This window comes from Lissotriton helveticus, chromosome 1_1 (assembly GCF_964261635.1).
Source record: "Lissotriton helveticus chromosome 1_1, aLisHel1.1, whole genome shotgun sequence".
In the NCBI taxonomy this organism is placed as follows: Eukaryota; Metazoa; Chordata; class Amphibia; order Caudata; family Salamandridae; genus Lissotriton; species Lissotriton helveticus.
In genome coordinates, this window is record NC_136057.1 from 726,154,691 (window position 1) to 726,173,178 (window position 18,488).

General features: G+C 42.2%; 1 pseudogene; it reads right to left on the reverse strand.

Moving 5' to 3' along the window:
* Nucleotides 1-17,985, reverse strand: part of LOC144770630 (parapinopsin-like) — a 449,353-nt pseudogene extending 431,368 nt beyond the window's left edge.
* Between the last annotated feature and the right edge of the window lie 503 nt (nucleotides 17,986-18,488).

Consider the following 18,488-nt stretch of genomic DNA (forward strand, 5'->3'; position numbering starts at 1 on the left):
AATGGGGATTTGATCACCTGTCATTGTTGCACATCCCAAGGCTGAACGGTGAATGCGCCATACACCTGCCTGAAATTAGCCAATAACATCGCCCCATCTCAAAATGGTGCTCGAGATAGACCTGTGAAATCTGATTAAATATTAAAAATTAAATATAAAGGAAGTCGTCCTATCAAAGTAATGCACCGCAGTACCACTGAGCGAAATGAAGATTTATGGTTAGATTGAGTGGGCAGATGTACCCCATAACTGGATAGAAGATGGGTATACACAGTAACAAACTATATGGTTTCTCATTTAAATATGGCACCCATAGTCGAGAGGAAGCCTCACGCTAGGTCTCGCGAGAATACGCCGCCACCCATGTGTACGCGGTATATACAGGAAGGCAGTCCATCGGCAGAACACACGGGCTGAGGAAACGCTGGCTATTTCTCTCCATACTGGTAAGGAGTAAGGGGGCCGGTTTTTTACATTGGACATTGGAATTCCCACAGATTACGAAAAGCTTGTAAATCTAGCTGGATCGGGGTTAGACTAAAAGAAAGGGTGTTGCAATGTAGCGATAACTTAGGATATCGAGGGGGCTGTTCATGGGCTACTTGTAGTATTGAGCAGTGGGATAACCAAGAAACGCTGTATTTTGAAGTAATACAACTAAGTTGTTATGATACTTCGAGAAACACGATAAATAAACATGTAATCTTATCATGTCATGTTTTAAAACCCTGGCAGTGAAATTTACCGATGGAGATGAAAGGAGACTCACAGTTGGAGTCTGTTTAGAAGCACAAAAGGTTTCTTCCTCTCAGCTGGTATGCGGCAAGAGAGCTGATAGAGGGTAAATATATTGGAGTGATGTGCAATTTGGTCTTACCACATTTCCAGCAATGCAGTAGGCAGGGTGACAGCTAAATAAGTGTTGTATTTTATAATTGTTTACAGTTGTGAAGACGATGTATGTCCAAGGCAGTGGCTAAAAATACGTAGTGCCCTGAAGAAATTGCCAAAAAGTTAAGTGGCAATGAAACATGTCGGCAAGTGGAGTATGGTTGGATAAGTAGTAACCACACTCACTTTTTTAATATTCCACAACCAACACTAAGGAGAAAGAATACAAATTGGTTATCCGTGTTGCTTGTGGTTTCTATGTTGTATTGACTTCAATTTTTGTCATTTCTGTCTGTTCACACTGCATGTATTCACAAACACTTTCTTTGTTTGTTTATTTGGACACAAACATTTTTTCGAGCTTGATGGTACCAATGATGAGAGCAGGGCAATCCTGGTGAGTACCTGCCAGGTTCCCGTTGGTGGTTCGCCCGTGAGGTGCCATCTCGCTCACACACACTTTTTTCTTTTGTCCTAACGTGACACCTTGGTGTGTGTTGTGTGTTGTCTCACATCTGTTATTTTATGAATAGGGACTGGGCAAATTTTAATTAAGGCACAGTGTGGATGTATCTCCTACCCCATTTATTGAAAGAGGAGAGGCCAGTTGTAATGTCTTGCGACACATGATACACCATTAAGTTAAAAATGATTAGTGCCTAGGGTGTAGGTTCATTTTTCTGAAAAGTTGTCGAGTGGAGGGCGACCTATGACCCCTGTTGGACATCCTACAACTCTACCTTTGCCATTCCAAGTCCACCAGACCTCACTGAATTGGAAATCCTTGCCATCCTCCGGGACTATGACGCTACCCTAGCTACCCCTTATCCTTTCAATGTAAAGGCTGAACATGCCATTCGTATGGTCACTATCAACCCCAACATACCGGCTACCATCCGCAACAGAATTGTGGTCAAGAGTAATCTAGCGCCTATTCACCTGTACGCTCAGACTCTCAAAACTCCTTCCAAATCTTCTCTGTTTGGTCTTTTAATCAATTGCTGATCTTTAGCTAAGTACGCCACGGATATCGCTGATCTCATCCTTTACAAACATTTTGACTTAGCGATCCTTACAGAATCATGGCTCAACGACTCCTCATCCCCATGCCTGGATCTCCTAGTCCCTCCTATCTACAAAATCACAAGGCTGGACAGACAATCTAACAAGAAAGGACAAAGCATTGCCTGCATCTACCTCTCTAACCTTCTTTTGACGGCATTTCTGGGGGACATCACTGAATCCTGTGAAAACCTAGCCCTGGCTATTCACAGCAACTCCACACAACTGTGCAACCTGCACATCTTGTACCACCCCCCAGGCATGAATGACTCCTTCGCTGACCACCTCATCGAGATCATTACAGCCAAGAGTTCCAACAATGTCAAAGATATTTTCCTGGTTGATTTTAACTTGCATTGGAACGACCCTAAGGATTCACATGTCAACACCTTCAAATACCTCCTGGATGATCAAGCCCTAACTGAAGCCTGCTCACTACCAACTCACTCAAAAGGGGCCACTCTTGACTGGATCATCTCCAAACAATCAACAGTCAAACTTATCGCTATAGACCCATGCGACTGGTCGGACCACCAGGCCATAACCGACCTTCTATCTGGCACCCACAAGAAAAGGGCACAGCAATTGGTGATCCCTAAATGCTGGATCAGAGACACCAAGAACCTGGACCGCAGTGAGCTTGAGGCTCGCTGCAAATCCGCCCTCCCCCCCTTCGCATATCACAACAGTCAGTGGCCTCAACGATCACTACTCTGCGACTATATCAAACATCCTGGATAAGCTAGCCCCACTAACACTGAAAAGAATCCAAATCAAAGACAGAAACCCCTGGTTCATGGGGTCCCTCAACAATGAGAGGAGATCCCTCCTGCAAGCTGAAAGATCCTGGAAACAGCACCCTTCTGCCACACATTTAAAACTCCTGCGCCAGGCCAGGAATTTCTACAACAGGAACATACTCAAGTCTAAAAAAGAATTCTTCAGAACGGAACTAGAAATGGCCAAGAACAGACCCCACAAGCTTTTCGAACTGGCCAAACACCAATCCAATAAGCTGGCCAAATTCTCAAAAGAATTCCCCAAGTCTCTTATTTCCTCAGAAGAATTCTCCACTTTCTTTGCCAACATAATCTCAGCCATTGTAAACGAACTCAGTTCTATCACATACCCTCAAACACTTCCTGACCCGCCTCCGCCAACCACGTCGCCCCCACAGGCTCCACCCAAAAACAATGCTCACTGGACTGAATTCAAAGTCTATGACGAAAACTCAGTTTCTAAAATCCTATCTACCTTAAACCCTAATAACCATTTTAATGACCCGCTCCCATCCAACTGCCTAGCAGACATGGCCCAATCCATTATCCCTAGCTGGACTACAATAATGAATGCCTCTCTCCGGCAGGGAACAATGCCCGCGCTCTAAAAGCCGGTCAAGTCCTCCCCATTCTGAAAAAACTGACGCTGGATCCAGCCTCCCCTGACAACTTCAGACGAATCTCCAACACCCCACTCTTAGCCAAAGTGATGGAGAAATGTGTGCCGCAGCAGCTAAGTCAACACATCAACAACTTCAACCTGCTTGATGACTTCCAATCCGGATTTAGACCAGGGCACAGCACCGAAACCACCATGCTCCACATCATTGATGATGCTCTCCAAGCCCTTGACCAAGGCAAAACCTGTCTCCTAATCCTCCTGGACCTATCTTCGGCCTTTGACACGGTCAACCATGAAAAACTACTCTAACGCCTCAATCTCAGGATGGGATTGGATGGCACTGTTCTAGAATGGTTTAGGTCCTTCCTTCAAAACCGGTCCCAGAGATTCCTTATCAACGGCAACCTATCGGCACCATCCCCTGTCACGGTTGGAGTCCCTCAAGGATCAACCATGTCCCCCACCCTCTTCAACCTCTACCTGGAACCATTTGCCAAGGTATTACACACTGCAAATATCTCCTATCATATGTACGCTGATGACACTCAGATCTACATCAAAACCTCATCTCTCGAAGAGATTCTCTCCCTGAACGAAGCCGTGAAACTCACTGTCCAATGGCTCGCATCCAATGAACTCAAACTCAACGCAAAGAAAGCAGAATTTCTCCTGATCTCCCCGCCCAATACCAACCGTGAGATTCAATTATTGATCAAGACTATCACAACCTCAAAACTGTCCACCGACCATAGTGGATTTGGCCAAATCCCTGGGAATCACCCTCGACATCAACTTGAACATGCGGAACCATATCAATTCGATGGCCAAATCAGCCAGATTCCACATGAGCTACCTTAGGAAACTGAAACTCTTCCTCCATGCCCCAGACCTAAAAATGGCAGTCCAAGCACTTGTCATCTCCAGACTGGAATATGGCTGTTCTACCCTCATGGGGTTACCCAAGATCTCCCTGGCACTTTTAAGAGCCTGCCTCAATGCGGCCACCAGACTACTCACCGGTACGAAGAAATATGACCATATTTCCCCACCTGAAAGCTCTCAACTGGCTTCCCCCTGGAGGCAAGAATACAGTTCAAAGTAGCTTGCATCACGCACAAAGCTTTACAATGCATATCTGGCGCAGAAACTTGTGATCTCTGGAGGAATCAGAAACTCCCGATCTGTCAGAGACCACCTGCTACAACCTGCGCGCTTTCGGAAAAAAAAGCGTACAACCGGGCTTTCTCTGGGGCTGCTCCAAGAATATGGAACTCTCTCCCACCAGACATCAGAAGAATCCCCTCTCTGACTCGCTTCAAAAGGGAGGGTACATTTCTAGCTTAGTACTGGCCTCCACCATCACTTTGGCCCTTATCTATGGCAGTCTATTGCCTCCCTCTGGATTATCTAGCTACCCCACCAGAAACGTGGAGCCTTGTCTTGAACTTTGGTAAATGTAATCTGTAATATGGTATTGTGTCATACGTTTTGGATATGTGACCTGTAAAAACATGCTCTTATCTCCCTCATGTATCCTGCACCTTGTCCCCTACTACTCGATCCGTAACTGGTTGATGTTAAACCTGTTCTGCTTATTGCTATATTTTCCTGTAAAGCGCTCTGATACCCTAATGGGTCAAGTTCGCGCTCTATAAAATCTATAAATAAATAAATAATAAATAAATAAAAATCTCTAGCGGGGAAATGGTGGTGAAAGATAGTCTATTCTATATGACAACTGCCACCACACCTCCTTTTTCCTGTTGATCTACTTGATTGTAGGAGGTAGTAATTATCTCGGAGTGCGTCTAAAATTTCTGGGGTGGCTTCCTCTGTCATCGATGTTTCTGTCAGGTACAGCAAGTCAGGCGAGTTAGTATCTAAGAGTTTAAATAATTTCAGTTGGTATTTAACAGTGGAGCGAGTGTTTAGATACATTAGGTATGGAACTTTTACAGAGTGTTTTTTGGTTGAGGTGGACATGGTGGTTTGACAGGGAGCTTGACAAGAGCCTCTGTTCTTACAAAAGTTTAGCTCCTGGCCTGGATGAAAGAGCCCAAGCTCTTCTAATTTATGTTGAAGAGACAGGTCTTGTAATTGCCTGTATTTTGGTGCCAAGTCTTTGAGCGCTGCCTGTGTGTAAGCAGATTTTTGGGCATAATGGCTGGTCCCTGGTCCCGGCCGGCTGCGGACGGGTGCAGACTAGCTTGCTTTAGGCGCGCCAGCTGTGCGCATCCACTGCGTGTCCACACTGCGGGCATCAATTTCAAACTTTTGGAGTGCAACTGAATCTTCCCCCCTCCACGCCTGATCGGCTGAGAGCCCGCAGCCCAATCCCTGTAGGGACTGTTGCACTGTGGCTGCACGGTGAAGGAGCAGGGAGAAATCAGGTAACATGCAAATTTAAATTCAATGCACAGTACTTTGAAAGCGGCGCAATTTAAAAATGTTGATGATGCTTAAATGATAAAAAAGGATTCAGGCAGCAAAGGTCAGGATTAACAAGCCTTAACCAAGCGATGTCTCCAAACAGTGCGTCCATGCTGTGGGCAGCAATTTCAATCTTTCGGAGTGCAACTGACCCCGCCCGCCTCCCCGCCTGATTGCCTGGTAGTCTGTATACACTCTACACATAGGTATCACAGAGGAGCAAGAAGACAGCCTCCAGTGTACAGGCCCTTTACAGACCTCCAAACAATGGAAGATAGAGACATAATCAAATCTCACACGGGCATCAATCGATGAGTTAGCACCTTATTTGTGGCCTCAGCACTTATCCCCAATGTGAAGGTGATGGCAGCACTGCATTTCTTTGGCACAAAAACATTCACAATGGCAACATTGAGTGGAATGTCCCAGCCGATGTTTAGTAAATGTTCTTCATGATGTGTTGCAGGCATTGACCCGATACATGGACCACCATATAATGGGGCCGATTAGGATGGAGGATTTTCCGCCTCCTCCGGGCCGGCGGAAGCCACCTTCGGCCCGGAGGAGGCGGAAAATCCTCTGTGGAGTCACCAAAGACCCACCGCCGCATTACCATGGCTGGTGGGTCTTGGTTTCTGTCCGCTGCTTTTCCGCCGCGGTCGGATTACAACCGCGGCGGAAAAGCTCTCATTTGGCTGGCAGTGTCTATCAGACACCGCCAGCCAAATTAGGATGCATTTTTAAACATGCTTTTCCGCGGCGGTTTTTCCGCCGTGGAAAAGCATGTGTACTTTTGATTTTGGGGGCCCGTTGTGGGCCCCCAGGGTGTAGGCGGGTGGGGGGTGCACATGGGGGGTACCTATGGTACCCCCCAGTATTTACATGCACAAAGCGGCAGGCACCGCGCGGTGCCTGCCGCTTTGTGCATGTAAATGTAAAACATGCACTTTTAACATTGCGGCGTGTGCTGCTTGAAGCAGCACCCGCCGCAATGTTAAATATCCAGGATGTGACCGCCACGGTGGCGGTCACATCCTAATTTGCATGGAGGGACCGCCGCAGCTCATGCGGATGGTCCCTCCACCTCTGGGATGGCGGACGGACGCAAGTCCGTCCGCCATCCTAATCGGCCCCAATGTTTCCGAAACCGGGAGAACTGGCCGCCATCAAGGGTGATTTTTATACTTTTGGATGAATACCCCATGTAATTGGAGCAATTGATGGTACTCATGTTGCGTTGATACCACCACAGGCTAATGAACAGGTGTATCGCAACAGGAAACACTTCCACTCCCTCAATGTCCAGGTGGTGTGTTTGCCTGACATGTGCATTTTACATGTCTGTGCCAGATTTCTGGGGTTTGCATGTGATACATATGTCCTGCGTAACAGCATCATCCCACATTTGAGGAGTCAACTGCAACCTGATCGGGCCTGGCTTATTGGTAGGTGATGTTGTATAAGAACGGTGTAGTGTGTGATGTTTGTATGTCAGATAGGAATATAATGTTTGACAAGTGAACTATTTTCTATCTTCAATGTCGGAGATTTTGGATACCCAACCAGTCATGGTTACTGACACCACTGCACAACCCAGTCACCCCATCAGAAGTATGCTTTAATGAGGCCCATGGCCAGACTAGGCAGATAGTGGAGCGGACTTTTGTCCTCCTGCATTCAAGATGCCACTGTGTGGATAGGATGAGAGCAGCCCTCTAATATGCCCTCAAAAAGGTTTGACAGATAATTGTGGCTTGCTGCATGCTACACAACTTAGCAATTTGTAAGAACATACCTCTAATTGAGGATGAAGGAGACCAACAGGTGCCACCGATGGAGGATCCAGGACTGGGCAATGATGACAGTGGTGATGATGGAGTAGACTTGAGACAACATCTTATCAACAACTTTTTCACATGACGATGCAATGCAATAAGAGGAGGTTACTAACCACCATTGTTTGTTGTGTAGCTGTGTGGACAATGTGTATGTATGCTTAAGAGTGTAGGATAAGTGTCCTGAAGTCTGTGGGAGACTTGTTTTGGAAATGTTTACATTTACATGTACAGTGTTTCAATGAAGCCTATCTAGTGTTAACACTGACATAGTTGTGGCTGAAGTGTCATACGTCTCTGACTTGTGAGATATTATTTGTGAATGCTAAACTCTGTTTTAATGATTTTTTCCCGGAGTACTTTGCTATGTCATCTACCGAGTGGACTTACTGAGTTGTGACATCACCAGACAAATGGCACTGTGACAGACACCAATATGGACATGGAAATATTGAATAAATACCTGGCGCGCACTTCCTTCTGACATAATAGTCTAGCAGTTTTGTTATTAGTGCTTTTCACTGTTGTGTGTTATTTATGTAGTTTGTGTTCAGGTACCAGGCTGTATCCGGATAGCAAAAAATGTGTTCCACATTGATGTGTTCATTGTCTGTTATCACACGTCCAAACAAGTTATAATCTAAATTTGAACATGATTAAATAGTTGACTAACAAATATTGTTGAATGGGCTGGCAACTAGTGATGATTGTTTAAACAATTGACTTCCTGTGAATATATACTGTGGACTACAGTTTGTCTGAGACTCTGATTGTGTATATCTATCTTGTTATGCAAAAGTTGAGTGGCAGGAGGAGTGTTTGCTATCACTACAACTCATATCAGGCCCTGTCCTACACACACCTTGCCACCCACCCATCTGAAACTATGCTTTCCTGACAGTGAGTGGAAATGTACTAGCAAGATGGATGACACTGGTGCATGGTGTTTGGAGCACAGGGCCTTGATGGGAGTTTTGGTCAAGTCAGACACAAGGCACCAGTGTAAGCCATCTTGCAATTACACTTCCCCTCATTGTCAGGACACCACTCTTCCTTGTGGCCTGATTGGGCTGAGTGGGAAGGTGTGTGTAGGACAGGGCCTGATGGGAGATGTTGCCATTGCAAGTATTCCTTCTCCCACCCAGCCCAAACAGCACCCCTATGCTTTCCTGACAGCGAGTGGAAATGTACTGGCAAGATGGCTGGCACAGGTGCATGGTGTTTGTAGCACACGCCCTTGATGCAAGTTTGGGACAAGTGTGTACATGGCAATACTTCTGAGACTTTTCATCTTCATTGCAGGTATGCAGGTTATTGTATTACATACACATCTCAAGATCTTTGACTATAAGTTTGTTTGAATCCCAAAACTCATGTAGCTAACTGGAACCATTACAAAGATGTCTGCAGAAGTGCTATTGATAACATGTTTGAAATGTACCGTTCATACTTACCAGACTCCATTCCGTCAGGTATTCCAAATATGCTCTCTGGCAGAATGATGGCATGCACCTTCCCCTCCCACGAAGTAAAGTACACCGGTGGTACAGGAGTGATGCCAGGTGATTTTTGCTGGCCAAGCGTTTAACACTCTTCCTGACGTCATACCACCTCTTTTTGATATCATCCATTGTGCGCAGAATGGGGGCTACTGCCTTCACCTTGCTGACTATCCTGTCCCAGATTTGTGTTTTCTGTCTCATGGGGGTCTGTTGGACTAGGGCCCCTAATAAATGTGGCTCTACTCTGAGAATTTATTCAACAAGAACTGTCAACTCCTCATCAGTAAAATGTGGCTGCTTCTTCTTTGACATGGTGTGTGTGAAGGTGAATGTAAATAAGAAGGCCAAGAAAGGAATCTAAACCAAAAAAGTGATATGTGTAGGTAGTGTGTTCAGGGCAGAGAGCAATATCTGAAGAGAGAGCACCCTATTTCTCTCAGCAATTTTTTGTTGACAAAGGATCATGGTCTGGAATTTTTTTGTATAGGTGGATTGGTGGGCATGTCTACTTTTTAAATTGACATGTGCTGTGATTTTTTGGGCATTGACTATGCTTGTTGTTGCGTTATTTGGCCTTACTTTTTCTATTCTGCACTTGCCATGTGGCACACAAACTGCCATGGGTCCGCAACTGTGTCGGATGCATCATAATCTGCTCGGCAGGACAACCGATGCATGTTTGTAATCAGAATCTCTATGGGACAGCCTTTCCGACTAACACTGTCAAATTGGACTTGTTTCTGACTGACGCAGTCAGGTTGAAATCGTCTCCAACTGAAGTGGTCGGAGATTTGCCTGGTATACATCATAATACGGTGGTCAGAGACATCGCGGACTAGTCCGTTGGAATGTATCCATGGCCGCATCGGTCGGATGGTCTTTCCGACCAATATCGTAATAAGGCCATTAATATTATTGGTATATGTATATTTTTTTTTTGTTACATTTTTATATTATTTAAAAATGTTGAAATGATAAAATCAATTAAAATTATTAGTTTTACAATTGGCTTTCAAGTAGATATACATAAATATATATATATTAATTATTATATATTTGAGTAACTTTTTAAAATTAAGTTAACTTGTCATATTTGTTACAAAATATATTAATATATATATTTTAATTAATGTTACTATTTGATATTTATTATTTTATTCTATATATATTCAAGAAGCGATATTTACTACAGCTATATTAATGACATCAATATGTTTTCCTGATATTTTTGTACTTACAACTACAAGTATAGGATGTCGATATTTTTTACATTGATATTTTGGTCACAATATTTCTGTAAGGAGATATTTTGTCTGTTGATATTCTCGCAGTAAACCGATTTATAAATATCAGTGGACTAAATTGGTTCAATGTATAACTGTGCCCAATTATAGCTAGTAACCCTCTTGCTCTTCTTCAAATAAAACTTCAATTTAATAGATGTAATGTTCAATATTTCAATCTTCCTTGTTAATACTAAGGGGCCCATTAGGATGTCGGGCGGATTGCCCCCGCCAGGCTGGCGGTAGCCACCGCCGGCCTGGCGGGGGCAATCCGCCCGACATCCACTCCCGAATTCCCCCCCACCATATTAGTATGGTGGGGGGGACCGCGGCGGATGGAAAGATCGTCCGCCGCTTTTCCGCCCCAGTCGCCTTGCGGCCGGAGCGGAAAAGGGTTTATATGGTGGCGGTGTCTATTAGACACCGCCAGCCATATTAGGATAGGCATTTGGGAATGGGCATTGCCGCCACGGAAAGGCATGCGGAGTCCCCCAGCGAGGGCCCGTTGCGGGCCCCCAGGGACTCCGGGGGGATGGGGGGGTGCACATGGGGGGTACATTTCAATGCACAACATGACAGGCACCTCGCTGTTCCTGTCATGTTGTGCATTGAAATGCACAACGTGCATTTTTAGCATTGCGGCGGGCGGCGCTTTAAGCACCGCCCGCCGCAATGCTAAAAATGCGGGAAGCGCCCACCACTGTGGCGGGCGCATCCTAATATGTAGAACGGGACCCCCGCCCTTATGGCGGGTGGTCCCATTCACCGGTAGGATGACGGACGGACAAAGTCCGCCCGTCATTCTAATGGACCCCTAAGTTATGTAACTATATATTTTGTTCTCCTTGAGTTTATCAATCTGTAGATTGGTTTTTGCTTATAAGTGGCTTCTATTATTTCTTGGATTAAATATACTGGTTATGAGGATAGTTTTGCACAATGTAAGTAAAAACACTACAATAATTGAGATATAAAATCTAGAATGACGTCTGTTAAACATTTTCACTTACAATGTACAGCCTCTTCAGTAGTACTTTTCATGGGTGCTTACATCTGACGTTAAAGTCTAGCTCACTGTATAAAGACAAAATGTCCCAATTTGACAAGTTTTTCCATGCTTTTATGCACTCAACTGATTTCAAGTTTTAACCAGGATTTTAAATCTTCCTAGCTCTAATATAATATTGCCTACAGTAATATTCTAAATAGTGAATATTTCTCTTTTATCTAATGGCAAATTTATAAATTGATGCATCATTGTTTATATTGAGTTCCAATCCAATTATATTATTTGATACACCGAACCTCATGTATGTTTTAAAAAATAAAATTTATCTCAAACCTACAATATTAAAATTTAGCATGAATTCAACTAGGCATATCCTAGGTGGAATCTCTTTTCTTGCTCTCCTATCATATAGTATAGTTTATTTTTCACTTGGGAAGGAATTCCTTAGGAAAATACATGTTAAGTTCAAGCAGTACCAACAACCTCTAACTCAAGAAACCAACAAAATACAATTCCCATACAAATTTTAAAAATAGAGACCATTTTAGTGAGCAAAATGCCTCCAAGACAATTAAAACTGGAAAATTGGAATTTAGGATACGAAAGTCAAAAAGCACCTGGAAAAGTAAAGCACAGTGGAAAAACAACAGTTCACAGTTGACCAGGACCTGGGTGCAGTGTTACGCTGACTGCAAAGGAGTGGAGTCAAAATCTTCCCGCATGGCAAGGTCCAAGGCCTTGGTCAGTGTTGGGCCTTCAAAGTTGGATACATTATCGTTGAGCTCCCACTCAAGCTGTTGGTGTTGGAACTAAAGATTTGCAGTGGGATAGATCTGGCCCCTAGGGTGCTTCACTGGTCAGATAGATTTTCCACCTTGCCACAGTCCAAGGTTTTATCTTTGGACTTTGTCATTTTTTGGTTCTCAAAACCCTCCAGCATGGCAAGACTGGAAGCTGTAACCAGGCAGTGGTCCTCAAAGGAGATACCTTAACTTTGAGGATGCGCTGAACCCATTTTCAGTGTGATAAAAGCCAATAACTTTCAGTCAGACAAACTTAGCTTTCTTGTCCACCTTGTTTGTGACCTCCCTTGACAAGCATCAGAATCTTGTCCCAGTCCTCTGGAGGTGAAAAGTACCACTTTTCTCCAGCTGCTAGGACAGTTGCTTCTGGCCAGTCCCTAGTTCTGAAGGACAGGTTTCTAGGCATAAGGTCTCCTGCAAGTCAATTGAACCCTCTTGGAGCCAGGAGTCTTTATTATTTTTATGTTCTTGAAGCAGACAAACAAGAGACTAACAATTTGATTTATGAACAGAAGTTCCCATCGTTGGGCACAGCATGGTTCAGGAGTAGTTGAGTACTTGAGTGACTTCGCTTCTAACAGAAATTAGGACTTTTCTCAGGTCCAGGCATAGCCTTAGGAAAACTTAACATTCTCCTGTGTGCCTATTCTGTTGTGATTGACCAACCAGTGCTTCACAAGACTTTTGACAGAGTGCACTGGGAATGGGCACGGACCAACCCTGTTTGGGCATGGCCTTTAGTGGCTGTAGAATTGAGGTATGGGTGTCCAATGCTCAACCTGCTACAGGTGACCATAGTTAAAGGGAGGTGACTCAAATAAATATATTTCAGAATTGAAATTAAAGATGTTGTACTCCAGTATTTACTTTTCATTCAATTTATCAAGATTCAGTTTATCACAGACACCAGACAGCCTAAACACACGTTTTGAGGTGAAAGACCACTTTTTCAAGGTAAATATATAATCCGGTCCATCAGTATATTTAGCTTGTCAAGTTCATTCATTGTTTCAAAAAATCAAAACTCTACCTCAAACGATATCTTCCTCTTCTCTGTCTGAATCCCATATCTCAATATTCTGCCTTGCCTGTGGCCTTGGCAGACCCTGATTCAGCAGCTGTTTGAGCTTCTTCTCATACACAGTGAGTATGGTGGGTAATATGGGTCCAGACATTGTCTCATGTTTGATGAGGTGTTCATTCTGTTCAGCGTCACTTAGGTTTGGAGCATCCACCTTGTTTTTAATTGTTTTGTCCTCTCTCTGTGACTTAAACCAGATTGTCTCCAATTTTAGCCTGACCTCTCTTACGGAAGTTGGGTTGAATTTACAGATGGTCCGTGTTAAGTCACTGAGAAATGACGAAAAAAATAAAAAGCAAGAATGATGTTTCAGAACCTGAACGTAGAGGATACTTTTTAGTCTTGAGTGCCACAGGAGCTGGTCCTGTAGGCCTCAATTATGTCAGTTTCAGCTTTTAGTTTCATTGTGTCAATATCATTGCCTCAAGGGTGTGCTTCCTTTAAAGGCAGGATCTTGGAGCTTTTCAGTGGAAACTGAATCTTAAACTTAATTATACAGCCTCTTTTGCTAACTCAACTCTGCAAAATATACATGCATAAATGCAGTGGAATAAAATATGTCACAGGTAGTCATGACATATGGAAACTGTTTTGCAGCTCCCTGTGAAACATAGAAAATATTTCAGAGGTTTTTGTGAAATCATAATGATAACCTCAAACCACTCTGCACTGCTTTACATTTGTTCGTGCTTTAATTAATGTTCACTTGGTAAAAGTGAAACACAACCTGATCATTCTAATTTAGTGTCCATTGTTACGTTATGTTATATTCATTCGTATAGCACACTAATCACCCGAGAGGGTATCCAGGCGCTCGGCCAGGTGTGTAGACATGAGGTCCCAGGGTGCTTATAGAAAGAGCCAGTTCTTCAGCTTCTTGCTGAACTCAAGAAGTGAGGAGGAGGCTTGGATGTGTTATGGGAAGTTGTTCCATGTATTTGGTGCAATGTAGAAGAATAAGTAACCCCCAGTTTTGCTTTGTGGATGCGGGGAATGTGCAAGACTGAAAGTGAGGCAGAACGTAGGTGTCTGGTGGGTTGGTGAAAGTGTAGGCAGCTGCTCAGGTATTCTAGTCCTGTGTTGTGTAGGGCTTTGTATTTGTAAGTGAGAAGTTTGAATTGACAGATGCACCTTATAGAGAACAGCTTCAATAGTCTCTCTCTTTTACAGACATATTTTTTTAACAACGCAAATGGTATTTTATCTAAATCTCTACATTTCTTAAGACAAAGTTCAATAGTTTCATCATCTTGTACCAAAAAGTTTAGGTCATTTTTTCATTACTGTTTTACCTAGATGAAATACACTTCACGTTAACTGCCCCAAATAATACTGTAAATGTGAGATAAAAAATACCTCAAGGATTTTGCTGCAGTGAATTCTATCAGCTGTTAAAACACTCAAATTAACAATGAGCACAAGTTAACATTTGTATACAACAAATGCTAAATGTAAACCTTTTAATAGGCAACCATATTTAAACGTTATAGGCCTGCACTTGAATAAAGTGTTGAATTAGGTTAGCCTAACTTTCAATGCCATGTTAAATGGAAAAATAATACATTAACGGCCTGTCTTTCACATTGAATAGTTATTTGTGCAAGAGGTTTTTCTTCTCTTTACTGCAGATGTTACAGCTTCAGAAGCCCACTGTTAGTTAGTAAATAGGCACTTGATTTGTTATATTAGACAACTAATAGTAAGGTTCCCTCCATGAGGAGACAAAGCGACAGGAAGGATGATTCTTGGTAAGAAGTTTTGGACCACAAGAAAACAACATTATAACTTTTCAAGGACAAATGTTTGAAAGTCTATTATGCTCTGATGAGAATATTGGGAGTTTGCTTATTCCCAAGAGTTTGCTGATATTCCATTGGAAGATAAATAAGACGCAATAAAATGAAGTTGCAACATAGCGTTTGTGTCTTTATTTTAGTACGTGTTCCTGGAGCAACTAGCTGGATTCCAGATTTCCTTCCCCGACATTCTGGTTGGAGACTTGTCTCTCAGTTTCTGGACTTCTCTACATGAGAGATTATTTAGACTACTTCTATTTGTCTGCTGATTTATGGCTGTGAATAATTTCCAGTCTGATATGCAAAGACTTTATGTTTCCATGGTCTTTCTCTCATCAGAACTCTACATTGGGTTTCTGAACTGACACAGTTTCTCTCATTATTCCAGTTTATTTATAATAAGGGGTTTACTTTATGGAGCATGCTTGTTGTACCACTACTATCTTGACTGTGATTTTAATGAATACTTTGCTCTATTTTATAATTAAATATTGATTAATGGATTATATTAACTTTTAATGCTGATATCTAAAGAGTAATGCATAATGAATAATAGATGAGACTAAAAGATTTGAAAATAAAACCCTTTAACTTACATTAACTCTATTTATTGACTGAATTTAAAGACTTTAATGATTTGTTTATGATGTAGATGATAGCTTCTCATTTATCGTGGTTGACGACAAAAGTCTATACTACCAGAGGCAGGAGTTAGTTAATGATTACTCCCGAAGACTGAGATATAGAATAATCTGCGCCCAGAGTATCATATGTGATATGGTCCGATACTACCATCACAGAGTACTTGATCGGTCCAACCACCTTACAAAATACTTAACTATATGCCCCTAGACAGACCTGTACAAAACCTCTATGGTATCATCATTGCCAGCCTCTGATTCTTTATCTAGAAAGTGTTACCCATGTTCAATTTCTAAGGAAATGTTTAAATGCAAACAAAAATGTAAACAATACGTAAGACAAATGTATTTGAAAAATTAAATAAATAAGGTCAGTCTGTTTACTGCTTCTGCATATAACAAACACTCTTGTATATTTCCCTAAATACTCATTTTGTCTACAAACGTACCAAGGGGGTCTTCAGAGAAAATAGCACAAAGAAAACATAGTGCACTTTACCACTGTAGAAACATCTTACATCCTAAGAGGGTGCATTGCACACTAGGCTCTATATCAGGGTCTCTTTGTATAGCCTGTAGTTTGTGAACTACTGGAAGCTCTCCCACTCCCTGTAAGTAGCTCTCCTGGGTGAAGCCCATGTCTACGCCTATATATAAGCCTTTATATTAACTTGGTGAAGTTAATATATCATACCAAAGTGTGTATGTGAGACAAACATTTCTAAAATATATTTAAACCTGATATTTGAATGAAGAACATGCGTTGTAGGGGAGAGGTATTACTAATTATTATTGCTTTGGTGGACCCATGGCTGTTATTATCCATATGGAGACATTCCAAATTCACAAAGCCTTCTTCACATTACTACGCTGAGGTGATCATTAATGATAAAGTTGCATAAGTTGGCCACTAATGTAATCTTGTTAGAAATGGTAAGTGTAGCAACACTAATAATATTATTGGCTCAGGATGATTTCCTTGAACATAAATAGCTTCTATTACTGAAAAGTTCTCAAAAAATCACATAATGTATTTCATAACTTATATCTATACCACAAGGTGCCAACTGTATGAAAACCCAACCAATACCAAGGAGCAACTTCTTTTCTATTTGCAAAGTACTGTTAAAAAAAACTGGCTCAAAACCAAACAAAAAACATCAATACTTCCACAAAAATTCAAAAACAAGAGAGAACACGGGAAAATGCAACACAATTCAATAAAAATAATGATTCACCAAAACCTTAAGCAATATCCATTATTCTTATTAAATTCTATCACATATAGGTTGGACTTCGGGTTTCAGAGTTTACACTCCTCTGGGTTCATAAATGTTTACTAAAGACAGTCCACATTTCTCATACACGAGCAGGTATTTATCAATATATTAGGTGGGTAAATGCTTTGTCGTTTACAATCATTTGTTTCCACAAAATTCACCAAATGAAATCTTTCGCTACTATTTTTGATTGTGTTAATATTTTGGACTGGAGTTGTACATGAAATTGTTCTATTCCACCTTCACAGAAAAACATTTAGCACAATAGTCTCAAACGAGCTACACATAACCATTACAATCAGAGCTACACATGAATTATTTAGAGACTAGAATAATTGCACAATGCGTATATCTGCAAATGGCACACTCAGTAAGTAACTGCAGAAAATACCTAACTAAAAAAGTGCACAAGGGCAAAAAAGCCATTCTGTAGGAAACGGAGGAAATTAATATTGCATAGGAATTTGCAAACTGGATAATTGTATACCTATGCCCATTGCACGTTCCCCAAATTGTTTCTTAGTGGCATTACAGCTTACCAAAGTAGTTGACGGCAAAGCCTTGGAAGACACAGAACTTTTCTCCTAGGTAGAAGTAGCCGTGGTAATTTGTGGCTATGGAAACGGAGGTGCCCCAGATCCCAATCATAAGATCCGAAATGGACAAGTTTAAAATGAAAATATTGATCGGATTCCGAAGTAGTGGATTTTTCATGGTCACAACGATAACTAAAACATTGTTTAATATTGAAAAGATAGCGCTGAGAAACATCAAAAATGCTAAAATGCTGTAGCCTGGCCTTGAGAGAAGTTCGAGTGGCAGAGTAAAGTCCTCGTGCAGGGGTGAAGCCGCAGTGTGGTTCTCCATGGTGACCTGCTGCAGTTCTGACTGATACCTTTCCTGGTTCTGTATAATGATCAGTCTGCGTGCTTTATAAATGCGCGGTGGCTGCGCATTGGCTTAATTTTCATTTGTGCAATATGGCCGAAGTGGCAGATAATTTAAATTGCTTTTAGGATTAGAGCAGCAGATGTTCCTGAGAGCTAGGTTTAGTGATTTTATCTAGCTTGTTTCACTTTCAAGTATCCTAACAGGATTAGCTCTAAAACTGCAGAATCACGATGCATAACTGGTTGCAACCCAGATGCATTAGCATGTATGGCACCATACATGTCGTTTACCCTGTATCATATGTTATATTGCATTGGTAACACGTCTAATTCGCTTTTAATTGTCCTCCCAGTGAACGTCACTAACGGAACAGTGTTTCTCTAGGAAAGGGCTTTCACAATCTTTGAACTAATGTTGTCGAGCCTGCGTGCGAGGATTCCATCGATGTTTATTTTAAAAGGCCCTGAGAAGGAAGGATGTGAGTGCGTAGAAGATATTTGCACTTATTGCAGAAAACGTGGTTTTTAGGCACACGTTCTGTCATGCGTATGAGGCTCACACAACGGTTAATGTGGGACCTGTG